Source organism: Petaurus breviceps, unplaced genomic scaffold, assembly GCF_028583685.1.
Source record: "Petaurus breviceps papuanus isolate PSGF00001 unplaced genomic scaffold, PetGlider_PUasm1.0 140, whole genome shotgun sequence".
NCBI classification, from domain to species: domain Eukaryota; kingdom Metazoa; phylum Chordata; class Mammalia; order Diprotodontia; family Petauridae; genus Petaurus; species Petaurus breviceps.
The window spans coordinates 36,122,725-36,138,488 of record NW_027185698.1 but is presented as its reverse complement, the minus strand read 5'-3'; the positions used below and the strand labels follow the sequence as shown (position 1 = coordinate 36,138,488).

General features: G+C 39.0%; 1 pseudogene; it reads right to left on the bottom strand.

Annotated features, from left to right (window-relative positions):
* Positions 1 to 15,764, bottom strand: part of LOC138150620 (small nuclear ribonucleoprotein F pseudogene) — a 30,905-nt pseudogene that overhangs the window by 13,448 nt on the left and 1,693 nt on the right.

Below are 15,764 nucleotides of genomic sequence, written 5' to 3'. Positions count from 1 at the left end.
CTCTCTCTCTCTCTCTCTCTCTCTCTCTCTCTCTCTCTCTCCTTCTCCCCCTCTCTCCCTCCCTCCCAACCCCCACTCCACCCCAGGTCTCTCCCAGCTCAAACATTCCATATTCTGAAGTCTTTCATAGCACTAATGGTCTATTTGCTAAGACCCTTACATTTCTGGCACTCTATGTTTTTGGACACTAATATTCTGCATTCTACAGTGCCCTCCATCTCTGATATTCTATGTACTGAACCTTTTTTTTAATAGCACTTATGTTCTATGTTCTAAGGCCTCTTTCAGTTCTGATATTCTGTGTTTTAAGATCTCTTGGAGTTCTAAAATTTTATCTTCTATGTTCTAAGGTCTCTTTTAGCTATGACATTTCAAGATTCTCTAATACCAAAGGTAGTCTGCTCCCATGTTTGCACTTTGTCTGCTCTGGGAATTTTTGGTTAGTGTCTCTTCATCTCCATTTAACTGCAACAACTCTGAAATGTCAGTGGAGCAAATAATTTCCAACTGTTGAGTCAGAAGACCAACCCTACAGTTTATCAAACAAATATTTGCCCTAGGACTCAGGCCCTGAAAACTCACAAGACTGCCTGATGTGAGAAAGATGTAAAGAGCTTTGGAGATGTGGTAGTCACACAGTGTTTAGCACAAGGCCAGGCACAGAGGATGCATTTAATAAATAAGTGTTGACTGATTGACTGTCTGATGTGTTTGCTGGGAGTCAGGTTTAAACTCTGCCACCAATGAATTGGGTGATCTTAAAAAAAGTCACTACCCCCTCTGAGCCTCAGTTTCCCCATTTACAAAATAGGGGGTTTGAACTAGATCATTTCAAAGTTCCCTTTGTAATGTAGAAATTATATGTGAAGGTCAGCAGTAGGTGAGAAATTCACTTATTTGAGAGGTGATGGGAAAAAGTGGCTATTAGTTTTCACTGATTGTTTATATTTGCTAATAAAGAGCATCTTCAAGAATCATTACAAGCAATCACTAATTGTCACCGAAAGGATGGCTGAATTCAGAGCTAGGAGACTTGGATTCAAGTCCTGCCTCTGACAGAATGTATGACCCTGGGTAAGTCATTGTAACTTCTCAGTGTTCTCGGCAGCTCTCTAGGGCTATAAGTTTCAGAGAAGCTGCCAGCCTGTACCGGTAGAGGGAGTTTATTCATCAGAGAGTTTTCTATATCACTTAAAATACAGGTTCAGTCCCAATCTCCTATCAAAGACTTGAACAACAGAGCAGAAAACACATTTATCATACATGAACAACACATACATAAAGCATTAAACTGGGAGGAATAATTGCTACAAATGGCAAAATCAAAAGATCTCAGCATGCTAGACAGATCACTGGGTGTACCATGCCCTGCCTAGATGGTCCCAGAGTATTACATTCAGGTCTGTGTGCCACATTTTAGACAACTTTAATAAACTGGACACTGTCCTTAGAAGGGCAACCAGGTGAGTGAAGGGTCTTGATCTCATATGAGGGACAGGTGAAGGAAATTAAGATGGCGGGACTTAAGGGGGAGAAATTATCTCTGTCTACAATTATTTAAAGAGATGTTATGTAGAATAGGCTCCTCAGTCTTGTTCTACAGGGTCCTTAAGGGCAGAATTAGAAGAAATGGGTAGAAATTGTAGAGAGACAAATTTAAGCCTGATAAAAAGAAAAACTTCTAGTTAGAGCTATCCAAAAGTATAATAGGTTTGGCTCACCAATTAGTAGGCTTCCACTAACTTGATGATGATGAGGAGGAGGATGGTAACTTGCCTTCAGGCAGAGGCTCGATCCTCATTTGTCCTGACAAGTTTTAGTGGGAAATTTGCTCAACTATGGATTGGGCTAGATTGCCTTGGAGGACCCTTTTAACTCTGAGAGCCAAAGAAAAACCTAGATTTTCAAGTAAAATTTGGAGTGGGGAGAAGTGTGGAGAGGATTTAGTCTTGCTTTTGTATAAATGCAGTCAGCAAATAAGCCAATGTGGTCCCAGGCTGCATTAAGAGCATCAGAGTATCTAAAAAGAGGGAAGTTATAGGCCTTTTCTTTCCTGCTCTGCTCAGACCCCATCTGGAGCCCCATGTCCAAGCACCACATTTTGGACAGACAGTGAAAGCTGGAATATGGCCAGAGGATGGTATTGCAACTGGAGACCATGCCCTAATAAAATCAGTTGAAGGAACTGGTGATGGTTAGCTTGAAGAAGAGAAGGCTTGAGGATGTGGGGAAGGACTTCCTCGTTATTTTCAAATATTCAAAAGACTGGCATATGGAAAAATCAGAGCATTTGCTCTGCTTGGGTTCAGAGGGCAAAATTAGGAGTAATGGGTGGTAGGTACAGAGAGGCAGACTTCAACTAGATGTAAAAAAAAACTTCTTCACAATTAGAGCTATTCAGAAATTAAGTGGACTGTTTGGGGTAGGATGTTCCCCATCTTTAAAGGTCTTCAAATGGAATTCTAGATAAACAGTTGTTGAGTATGCTGGAGAAGAGGATAAGTTGGACTGTGAGACCTTCAGGATCCTTTCTAAGGATCCCAAAATCCCTTTTGAGATTTATAATTCTATTCAGCTAAACAGTCGCTCAGAACTGAAATCTCTGGCAAACCAATAATGAATCAGTGTACCCTGGATATCCTAGCACATTGACAGTGATTAAACTTACCCATTCTGTTGTAGTGGATGGGGTTCCTTCATCTTCCTTAGCTTTCCTTTTCATTTCAATATACTCGGCCTCTTCTTTTTCCTCCTGGTCACTTCTGTTTGTCTCTAGGGGTTGCATGAAGCATAAATAATTCTCACATTTGCAGGTCAGGACTCCCCACAGTGGCACCACCAACATGCTATAGCTCATGCTCTCTCAGGTTCTTAGGGGTAAACTTGTTGTAGGGTGATAAACATTCCTACTACTCATTGCTGTAGAGCTCATAGGCCCTGAGGGGTATACTCGACAGTTACAAGAAATTGGTCAGCATGATGCATTGGCCCAAACATAAAGCATTCATTAAATAATAATGCATCAATTTTAATAATAATTTTAACATCAAGATTACTCAATGTAAGATAAATATAGGAATAATAAAAATATCACAGTTTCCTCATACACCCTAGTCATGCCTTCCCATCACTACACGAATTGTGCATGGGAGAACGCAGTCACGTACTTATAGAAACCTAGCAGGTTTCTATGGGGAAACCCACATACTTGGGGCAATTTAGAACTTTGGACTACAGGCCCTGATATCCTCAGTCAATTCAAGAACAGTTTTCACCACCTGAACTGGTTTCTCTGATACTTGCTCACCTTCTAGCCATCACCACTCTCCTGGGGCAAATCTGTTCCTTCCTGATTTAGAGCTGATGAAGCAACGACAAGCTCTTAATTAATTTACAACTACACTTAAAAAGTGCTGAGAAAGTGTTGCACTGTTGTAATGAAGAGGAGTTCCCTTAAGCCAAAGAATTGAAAAGCTCCTTGGGTTGACTTTCTGGGCAATATGCACAAGCCCAGTCAGCTCATCAATTCAACAGGACTCTGAATCTTCTTATCAAGTCTAGTCTCTTCTCACAGAAAAACAGATGCAAAATTTCTCTTTTTCTCCTTCTCAAACCAGAGAGAGCTACAGTAGAGGCACCAAGTACTTCTGAGAGATTTCCCTCCCTTAAACCGTGTGTGGTAATGAAAAGCAACAAGCTTAAACAGCAACAGAATTCAGATCTCTTTCAATGAGGCCCCCAAAATGCGGAAGCCTTTTCTCCAATCAATCAGCCAAGAAATTCCTCTCTTGAAATCAAAAGGTGTCCAGCAAGGAAATGGAAGCTTTCCAATTAGTTTACTGTCCTGCCATGAGCCTGGCTTAAAGCGAGCACTTGAGGTTTTGTGTGTCCTTCAGCATCCTGTTAATGTGGTTGTGAGTTAAAAGAGTTTGTCATCCACAGAAGAGCAGATTTGCCCACAAGAGAGTGATCAGTACTGGTAGGTAACCAATTAGCAGAGGAAAAGCTTGGTGTGGGGCAGATTGTCTTTGAAGGGAGTAAGCACATCAAGAAGCACTTAAGGTTAGTTGATGATATATTAATCTTGATTAATAATTGTGGTGAAGGTGTTCTGAGCCCCAATAAACTAAGAGTTAGCTTCTTGACTAAAATCATGGAATCTCGGAGCTCGAAGGAACTTCAGAAGCCAACTTATCCAAACCATACCTGAAGCCCAAATCTTTTCTACAACCACCCCAAAATTAGTCAACCAGTTTCAATGTGAAGATCTCCAGGGTCAGGGGAATGCAGCCCATTCCATTCTTAGACATCTTCAATGGTTATAAAAGACCTTCTTATGCAGCACTGATAGCTGTCTCCCTGTAAGTTCTCTCTGTTATTTCTAATTCTGACTTGTAGGGTCTAGCAGAAAAAATTTAATACCCTGATTTAATGATACCCTGCAGATAACTGAACACAGTGTTCATATTCCCTTCTTTAGGCTCTCACATTCTCACAAACTCAAGCTGGATGGGCCCTTTGAGATAATCTAGTCCAGCTCTTCTCAAAACATGGACGCTTTTTCCCCTTGTGGTCCCCAAGACACTTTCAGGGCACCTGTGAGGTCAAAACTATTTTTATAATAATACGAAAACATTTAACTATTAAAATACTCTTCCAACTACATATATGAGTGAGGTCAGATTTTTTTTTCATATACTTAAACCAAAACAACATATTGCAACATTTTGAATGAGATTTGCAAAAATATGTAAAACAATGCCATTCTTCTCACTAATATTTTTTTGTTTTGAAAACTATACTTTTTATTAAAATGTTATTTATGTTAACATGTAATGGATTTATTATTATTATTTACAAATGAATTGATAGATATTTAAAAATTAATCCATTTTAATGGCTAATAAGGTAAATATTAATAGATATAAATAGAGGGTGCTGATAAATGTTTAACAACTAGTTCTCTGCAAAGGCATGACACACTTTTAAGTTTAATTATATACATTTTTCCCATCTATTTCTTAAGTTTAAATGATCAACAAGAACATTTTTAGCATTAGCTAATTTTTGAAGTTGAAATGCTCACAATGAAAATTTTCAACTGGTTTTTCCATGCCTGTACAAGTCAGTATATCCTTGTAATATCCAGTATATCCAGCATAACCCCTGGATAGAATATATATTTTAAAAACTCCTTAGGTTTGTCAATACTATTTAAGAATGTAAAGGAGTCTTCAGACCAAAACACTGAAGAACTGCTGATTTAGTCCAACCTCCTTATTTTATAGATATGATACCACCCTCATCAGCCTCCTCCACCAAGTATCCCTATTGTTACCATATCTTTGAGGCAAACGTTCTTGCCTTCTCAATGAGTAGAGGAAGGGCAGAAGGAAGGGAAAGAATTCAGAACTCAAAATTTAAAAAATTTCATTTAATTTAAAAATTAAAAAACAAAATTGATTAAAAAAAGAGGTAATGGGTTAGTGCATTTACAGGATAACTGTTATTCTTTGAGGAGTCTGTGAAAGGATGGAGTTAATGTATTAAAAAAAAAGAAAGACTGATTACATTGTAAATAAATACTATGGCCAGGAGTATTGATGTTTATTTAAGCAAAGAAGGTTTAGGGCCTTGATATGAGAGATGAACCAAAGCCATTAGAAGAATAGGTTTTTCAAATTTACTAAATAAGTAATATTTAATAAAGTGGAATTGTGGTCTAGAAAACAGATGTAATTCTAGTTGAGATGTTGCAATTCTACTAATTAGTAATGGAATATCAAAATATATCTCTTGGTTGTTTTAGAACCTAGAATGAGAATAAATAAGGAAGATATACTAGTAGCAGATAGGAGAAGTGATCATTCCACCTAGGCTACATGTAAGATAGACAACTCTAAAGTCCTGTAAGATAAGGAGACTGAGGACCAGAGTGGTTAAGCAAGTTACCCAAGGTCACATGGGTAGTAAATTGGCAAATCTAGACTTAGTCCAAAGTCTTCTGACTTCATGTCCATTCCCCCTGCCTTACCAAATAGGATTTTATTTTGCTATTTTGCTACTTTTTAATGTTGTACCAATCTAAGCGCCAGGACAAAGTGTCAAGGTCTCAAGACCTCCTATATAGGCCTACCCTAAAGAGTAAGGTTCTGTCAGGGATGCACTGGCATAATTACCTGAACTCCTTGATGTTCTCTGTGCCCAGGCAGATTAGAGCCTGGCCCAGAACATCTAATACACAACAACACAAATAGGAACACATAAAGAAGTCCACCTAGGAAACCAGACCCTCACAGCCACACAAGTCCACCATGTGGTTCCCTTGCCCTTTTCCAGAGTAGAATGGGTCAGCTATAAAAACCAATTGAAAGGCTTTCTTAAGCCCTAGCCTCCTGAAGTGGACAAGAAACTAGTGTCCCAGGGCTACTATCTATATCTGCTACTGTCTTTGTAGCCCTGTCTTCCTGATTACAACAACTCAAAGACAGAGGACTAAAAGTAAACACTCTGGTCTCATTTAATGGAGATTTTACACACTTAGCCCATAGAAGAATTGTTTGGAGGATGAGCTAGCAAATTTTTGAAAACCTGAATACTTGTCAATTAGAGTCAAAATTGTTCTACATTACTACTAATCTGGAAATTCCCTGAACTTCAGAGACTTTTTTTTTACTCATCAATTAGCACACAGCAGGAGTATAATAAACATTTGCTGAGCTAATCATGATAGAAGAGGCAGCACGGTGCGCTCCATGTATGGTCTACCTGATCTTGGAGGCAGGACTCCTGACTTAAAGTCCAGCCTCAGACATGTATGAGCTGTGGGACCCTGGACGAGCCATTTAAGAGCACCGCTCTTGGCAGCTTTTAAGACTAGAGATAATCCTGACTTGCACTGGTAAGGGTTTCCTCATCTAGACGTTATCTATGTCAATGAAATCCCAGGTCTAGTCCCTATCCCTAACGATAATATAAAAAGAGAAAGATGACATATTGTTACATGGCAAGTTTAGGTTATAAATAAAGAAAAGTTTATTTAAAGGAGGGGTTATTAATATTGATATTATTACTGGCTGTTACCAATAATTGTTAGTTATAAACAATGATAATAACAATAATAACACTTAGAAAGTAGCATAGTAAATAGAGTGCTAGACAGGGGGTCAGAAAGACCTGAGTTCAAATCTAGTTTCAGACACTTTGTAGCTATATGACTCTGGGCAAGTCACTTCACCTTTTTCTGCCTCAGTTTCCTCAACTTTAAAATGGATATAATAATAGCACCTACTTCTCAGGATTGTTGTGAAGGTCTTAGCCTACCTGGCACAAAGTAGACACTAAATGCATGTTCCCCTACCCCACCATAACCTCTTACATTTTTAGAACACTTGAAACAATTCTTACCAATTCTTTTTGAATTCCATTGCTTCTGGCAATAATAGCTCAAGCAGGCACTTAATATTAGGAGAAGAAAGATGACTAAAGTCCACCACTGCCATTGGATTTTTTTATTATTTTCTGCAAAGAATATAGGCAAAAGTCATCTATTTTTGTTACTTCAAAGCATAAAAACACCTAAATTAATTCCCAAAATGTTCTAGGTATATCACTATGAAATTTTAACTCCTCTGTTTCCTAGGGGAATTTTAAGGGTATATCCACAGATTCCCTAGAAAATGTTTATAATAATAATTGTTGATATTACATAGTATTCTACATACATCTGCACCACACAAAAATCCTAAAATGTAGGGAGGGCAAGGATTATTATGATTAATATTTTGAATGTGAGAAAACTAAGCCTCAGAAAGGTTGAGTTGTCACCTAACTAGTAAGTGTTAACTATATATATATATATATATATATATATATATACACACACACACATATATATGCATATATATGTATATATATATATTATGGGTTAATATTAGTAGGAAAATGTTTCAGAGCTGGAAAGAAGCTTAGAGAACATTAAATTCAACCATCTCATTTTACTTATGAGAAAGCTAAGGCACAGAAAAGTGATGTTGGAAGGGATCTCCAATAAAGAAGGCACCCACTATGTCCCAAAGTAGCCCATTCTGCTTTGGAATAACTCCAATGGTTAGTAAGGTTTCCTTATATCAAGCTTAAATATGACTCTTTGTAACTTCCCCCTTTGACCCTGGCTCTTTCCCCTGGGGCCAAGCAGAGTGAGTCCCATCTCTTTTTCCCATGACAGTCCTTAAAATACTTGAACACAGACGTCATCTCCACTGCACAGTGTCTCCCACTAAGTCTTGTCATCTCCAGGTTAAACACTTCCAGCCCCTTCAATCAATTCTCATATAGCATGAACTGAAGACCCTTGCCTTGACTATCCTGGTAGACCTTGTCTGGACACTATAAAATTTATCAATTTACTTCCTAAAATGTGATGCTTAGAACTGAGCCCAATATTTCAAATGTAGTCTAACCAGAACAGAATTATTTATATAAAACTGTAAACTCCTAGGGGGCAGGGAACTTATCTTTGCATTTCCCCCAGCCCTGAGCACAGCGAACTAGACATAGCAGTCACTTAATACATATTTGTTGAATAAATAAAAACTTGTGTTTGATCAAATGAACACTGATCAAATGCCATAATCTGAGTAGGGTAAATGGCAGCTTCAAAGATCAGGCAATGGACATGAAAAAAAAAATGTCAATTTCCTCAGCCTCCAAGTGTGGCTCATTAGTGAGTGTTTTCTGTCAGCAGAGGCTTTCATTCCATAAGAGAAACAGAAGCAGGTAAGAAAGACAGAAAGGGGCAGAAGGTGTCAAAGATGGTACTGGGTTGGTTATTATGGTGGTGGTGGTGGTAGTGGTGGTGGTGGTGGTGGTGTATGTGTGTGTGTGTGTGTGTGTGTGTGTGTGTACACACAGGAGGGTTCAGGGAGTGGGATCAAACACAAGAAAAATTTAAGAGAGCCTCTGACACACAACTGTGTGACAATGGACAAGTCACTCAACCTTCCCTAGCCTCAATTTCCTCCTCTGTAAAATGGGCATAAAAATACCATTGACCTCACAAGGTTGTAGGAAGGATCAAATGAGAGAATATATAGATATACACATTTACATACATACACATGTATACATTTACACACACAGATAGATATACAAAGACTTTCGGGAGTGTGCTAGGGAGTCAGCTGAAATTTGTTCTTGAGAACTGAAATTAAATTAATTTAATTAAATTTTCAGTGTGAGTGTTTACACCTCAGAAATCAGCAAAGGTACAAATCAGGGCTTGATTTATTGTTTTGTTGATTTCTAGACTTAAGAAAATGAGGCAAAAATGTTGACAATGTATATTAAACTTAAAAGTGTGTCATGGGTACATTCCCCCCAATTATTTTATTTATTTATTTATTAATTTATTATTAAATATCTACCAGCATACTTCTGTATAAAGCCCCATATAAATAAAATAGTATAAAATGTTAAACAATAAATAAAATAATGTAAAATAACATCAGATTGAGCTATGGGAGAGGGAAAGAAATTTACACGAAGTTCTCAGTAGTGTGCTTAATAGGAAGAACAGTAGATGTGAAGTCTGAGGCCCTGAGTTTGATTCTCATCTCTATCTGCTATTTAATAGCTATGTGACCTTGGGCACACATTTTCTGGACCCTCTCTGGACCTCTATTTTTCTCAGACTGTAAACTAAGGGGGTTGGACTAAATAAAGGACCTTAAAAGTTCTTCCCATTCCCAAATCCTATGCTCCCTGGTGTTTCTACTCTTTAAAAAAAATGGAAAAATTCCTATACTTCCCACCATCTATTTTGATATCTACAATGAGGGGGACACAGTGGATACAGGAGGCACAAGTGAGGTACAGTGGAGAAAGAATCTGTTATGCAGCAGAGGATCTGTGTTTAAATTCTATCCCTGACGCTTATGGTATGAACTTGGAAAAGTGACTTGACCTCTTTGGCCCCACTATCCTTCATAAAATAATGGGGTTGACTTCTAGGGCTGTATCCCAAAGAGATCATAAAAATGGGAAAAGGACCCACCTGTACAAAAATATTTGTAGTAGCTCTTTTTGTGGTGGCCAAGAACTGGAAATCGAGGGGATGCCATGAGTTGGGGAATGGCTGAGTTGCGGTATATGAATGTAATGGAATACTATTGTGCTATAAGAAATGAGGAGCAGGTGGACTTAAGAAAAACCTGGAAACACTTATATGAACTGATGCTGAGTGAAGCGAGTAGAACCAAGAGAACATTGTACAAAGTAATAGCCACATTGTGTGATGACTAATTTTGATAGACTTAGCTTTTCTCAGCAATGCAAGGATCTAAGACAATGCCAAAAGACTCATGATGGAAAATGCTATTCACATCCAGAGAAATAACTATGGAGTCTGAAGGCAGATCACAGCATACCATTTGATCTCTTTTTTTGTTTTGTTTTTCTTTTTCATGGTTCCTCTTATTTGTTCTAATTCTTCTTTACAACATGACTAATGTGAAAATAAGTTTAATAAGAATGTGTAATGAGCCTATATCAGATTGCATGCCATCTTGGGGGGGGAGGTGGAGAAAATTTAGAATTCAAAATCTTATGGAAGTGAATGTCAAAAACTCAAAATAAATGAATGAATTAATTTTTTTAAAAAGTGCTAGGGTTGGATGAGATTATGAAGGTCCTATAATTCAAGGGAAGTGTGAAGAGAAAACATGAGAGGGAATTGTTTCTAGTGCCTTACCTTTAACAGTAAGAAGAGTTCCAGAACCTTGTGCTTGCTTAAATACAGGTATGTCAACTGTTATTTTACATAAATAAATTCCGGAGTCATTCATTGCCAGGTTTTTCAGTTCCAGGGATTCCTTCCTGGTCCATAGGGTGAAAAAAGACTTGTTGTATAAATTCTTCTTAATGGAGCCAGCACAATCTTTGGAGGTGTTTGTCAGGTGGCCAACACTGTCTTGGACATGGCTGACTTTTTTCCATTCTACTCGAAACTGTTCCACCTCAGAAGAGAAATTCCAGTAACAGATTATTTCAGCAGACTGTCCCACCAGTAGCTGCAGCTTGGAAGGACTCTGGGTGACTGTCAAGTTATCCACTGACGTAAGCACTTTTAGCAAAAAATAAATAAATAAATAAGAATTATCATAATATTAACTACTAAAGAGAAAAACCAGAATATTCCCAGAATGGCCATCCCAGTCCCTTTTTATAGTCTCACAGAGCTCTGTGGGCCTTACTTTCTTTATCTGGAAAATAAAGAAGAAGTAGATTATCCATAATTTTGGAGTTACAGCTGGCAAAGACCTTAGAGACTATCTCCACTTTCTCATTTTACAGATGATCAAAACTCAAAATGACCAGAAAGGCTGTCATGTTCAAGATCACACAGCTGATAAGTAATAAGTAAAGCAGAGAAATTCCCCCTGCTTTCAAGGAGCTCACTGTCCAATGACATACAAACAACTACGTACAAACAATTTTTTATACATATACACACTACACATATACATATGCACATACATATATACATACACCGTGTGAGTGTGATAATCAACAGAAGGAAGGCATTAGCTATGAAAGTTTTCTTGCAGAAGGTAGGATTTTAGCTGAGACTTGAAAAAAGGGAGGGAAATAAGATGGTGGACATGAGGAGGAAGAAAATTCCAGGCTCAAGGGGCAGCCAGTGAAAATTCCCCAAGTTGGGAGATGGAGTGTCTTCTGTCAGAACAAGGAGGCCAGTGTCACTGGGTTTTCGAGTATATAAAAGAGAGGAATATGTGAGAAGACTGGAAAGGTAGGAAGGAGCTAGTTTATGAAGGGCTCTGAAAGCCAAACAGAGGATTCTAAATGTAATCCTGGAGGTAACAGGAAACCACCTGGGAGAGACTTGAGACAGGGAGACCAAGCAAAGGCTACTGGAATAGTTCAAGCTTGAGGTGATGAGGGTTGGGCCTGGGTGGTGCTAGTGTCAGAGGAGAGGAGAGTGTGACTGGTGGGACTTACTTAACAATAGATTGGCTATAGGTGATGAGTCAAGGATGAAGCCTGGGTTTTGACCCTGGGAGGATTACTTGATGGTCAGAAGGAAGTTGGGAAGAAGGAAAGGACCTGAGTTCAAATCCCAATGCTGCTTCTCATCTGCCATCTGTGTGACCTAGGCTGAATTATTTAACCTTTATGAAGTTCAATTTGCTTATTTGTAAAATGAGTGGGTTGGTCTTCTGTAATCTGTAGGCTCTTCCAGCCTTAAATCTAGGAGCCTATGAATCTATTATCTGTTCCATTTTGGGAGGGCCTGTGTTCTTCAGAATCCAGGGTCACCTCCACTTGAGATTTGTTCTAGTCCAACCCCCTTATTTTATAGATGAGGCATTGGAAGGGGTGTTAGCAAATGACAACCAATTTCATTGAAAAAAGTATGTTTAAGTTGGATATGTTTAGTGGAAATGTCCCAGACCTGGAAGTGTAAGGCTGGTCCTACCCCAAGCAGAGGGACTATTTGTGTGACTGTGGGCAAGGTACCTGACTTTGGTAAGCCTTAGTTTGCTCATCTGCAAAATAAAGACATTGGATTTTGTGACTGCTGGGCTCCCTACAAGATCTCATGATCTAGGTCAGATCTGCACAACTTGGCAGTAGGTAGGGGCCAAAATTAAAACAGGTTAAACTTCTTCAGGCCAGAGATAAATTTTTAGCCCAAGGTCACATAGCAGCTTAGGGATAGAGTCAATTAGTCCTGAGGTCTAATCAAGTATGGCTGACTGTGGATACACAGGGAAGGGTACCTCTTCATACTGCCTGGGTCAGATCACAAAGCTACAAAAAGCTTTAGTGACAAAGAAATACCCACTTGGCTCTAGGTACTGGGGCCAAGGGGAAGAGAAAACAGATTTTATTTTTGTTCAAGAACGAGCACACAAAAAGGATGAGATAAGATAGAACAGGTTCAGACTGGGAGATAGGAAGAGAATGTCATTGTTGAGTTTGTTAGGGTTGTTTGTTTTTCTTTCTTTTAGGAAACCAGGCAAAAGGGTAATTAATTGACTGACTAGACTCAGAGGGCCAGGCTGACTTCATGCAGGGGTGGGGGTACCTGTGGTCTCTAGGCCACATGTGGCCCTCTTGGTCCTGAAGTGCAACCCTTTGATTGAATCCAAACTTCACAGATTAAAGAATTTGTTCTGTAAAACTTGGACTCAGTCAAAAGGCCACACCCAAGAATCTTGGTGGCCTTGAGGTCTCAGGTTTCCTACTCTTGAAACATCTGGGGAACCTGCTGGTAGCAGTCTAACAAGCAGAACTTGAAAGCTCTTCATTGATTTCTTCACCAAATACTGAGTACTTATTACGTGAAGGGCATTAAGCTAGTTGTTAAAGAGGAATTTTTTGTTCCAGATCATCCCTGTCACCCTGTAGGGAACTCCTAGTATGTGAACTCCCTCCACAGATGAGATCAGCCTCTCATCTGTAATTTTAAGGTCTTAGAGAGTTGCCTGGGGCCCAGAGAGGTTGAATAACTAGCCCTGGTTTACACAGCCAGAAAGTATCATGGATAACACTAGAATGATATCTTTCTCATTCATCACAGTGCTGCCTGTGTACAAATTCACAGGTATACAACATAGCCCCAGTGGCAGCTAAGAGGTGCTGACAGAGATCTGAACTTAGATTCAAGAAAACCTGAGTCCAAATCCATTTTAAATACTTCCTGACTGTGTGACTCTGGGCAAGGTACTTAATCTCTGCCTACCTCAGTTTATTCAACTGTAAAGAGGACATTAATAGCACCTACCTCCCAGGGTGCTGTGAAAATGAAATGAGATTATATTTGTAAGGAGCCTGGCAAATAGTAAGTGCTTAATAAAAGTTTGTCTCCTTTCCTTACCTGTCCAACAGACACCTGAAAACCAGTAAGGAACTTAGGGACCTATGACTGCCCAGTTTAGTAGCAGTTTGTTCCCCGTCTCCATACTCACAAAGTTGTTCTTGTAAAAAACATTTAATCCTAAAAGCCAGTTCTTAAAATGAAGTGAAACTCAAGGGCTTCATTTAGTAGAATTTGCTGACCATTTCAGGGATCAATTTATATTCAACCCTTTTAGCAGACAATAAAGTGTATATAACACTTTCATGGTCATTTCTTAGAGAAAAACATGGGCCTGGAAAAGTTTCAGGAGCCCACCTTCCAATTGTTTGTATTATCTTCATTCAAGATGTAATAATTGAGTTTATGAGGTCCTATCATGGGGTATTAATAGAAAGGACATGGGATAGTGAGTCAGAGGACTTGAGTTCATATCCTAGACTTCTCACTTCCTGGCTGTGTGACTTTGGCAAATCACTTCACCTTTTTGGTCCTCAATTTCCTTATCTGTAAAATGAAGGGGCTGGACTAGATGGCCTTTAAGTCTATGACACTGTGATCCATTGGGATAGACTATTTTTTTTTGAGGGGGGAAGACAAGGCATTGGGGGTTAAATGACTTGCCCAAAGTCACACAGCTAGTAAGTGTCTGAGGCCAGATTTGAACTGAGATCCTCCTGACTCCAGGGCTGGTGCTCTATTCACTGTACCACCTAGCTGGCCCCAGGATAGACTTTTTAAAAATATTTTTAATTTATGGCATAAAACAAGCATTTCCATCTCATAGTATAATAAAAAAGATAATTGCATAAGAAACTGCAAATCTACTGTGTATAACTTGCTATTCCTTTTAAATATATAATAAAGTCATCATGTAAATTAAATTTTTTCCTTTTTTTCTTCCTCTCCTTCCCCCACCCTTAGAGATGGCTACCATTAGAAATAGACTTTAAAAATATTCTATAGATGTGCAGATTTCAAAAGCTTTATAAAACAGTAGGCAAGGATTTAAAATATATGTGCACCTAGAGGGAGGGGGGACAGTATGTTCTAATGATGAGAGTTCTAGACTTGGGAATTAGGAAACCTGGGTTTGAGTCATGGTGTTTCCATGTAATACCTTTGTGACACGAGGCAAGTCACACGACCTCTCTAGGCCTCAGTTTCCTCATCTGTAATGACAGAGTGGGGCTAGATCAATGATCAGGTCCCTTACTACCTCCTAGGCTTGTTATAAGGATCAAATAAGATCATATTCGTAAAGCACTTAGCCGAGCACCTGGCACATAGTAGGTATTTAATAAGGGCTTGTTTCCTTCCTTCTGTCCCACTCTAAATCAGATGATCCTAGTTCTATTACCAGCTCGATGTGTGATTTTGAGGCAATCTCTGAGCCTCAGTTTCCTTTACCTGTAAAATGGGAACTTGTATTCTCTACCTCACAGAGTCTGTGAAGACAGCATTATATAAATGTGATCTTTTAAAACTGAATTCACTTTCTGAAGGTGTGATTTAAGGTAAGCTGTGGATTCTAAGGATAAGATCTTAGATTCATGTATTCATATGGGGGGAACTAAAATGACAGCATGAGGGAGAGGGAGAGAAAGCAAAGAGGAAGGAAGAGAAAGAAGGAAGGATAGTGGGATGGACAGAAGGAAGTAGGAAGCAAGGGAGATAAAGAAAAGGAAGAAGAAGGAAAGAGAGGAAGGGAAAAAAGAAGGAGAGAGAGGGAGAAAGTGGAGAGAAAGAGGAAGGGAGAAATAGGAGAGAGGGGAAAGGGAAGAAAGGAAAAGAGACAAGGAGAAAGGAGAAGAGCAGGAAAGAGGGAGGAGAGAGACAGAGAGAGAGAGAGAGAGAGAGAGAGAGAGAGAGAGAGAGAGAGAGA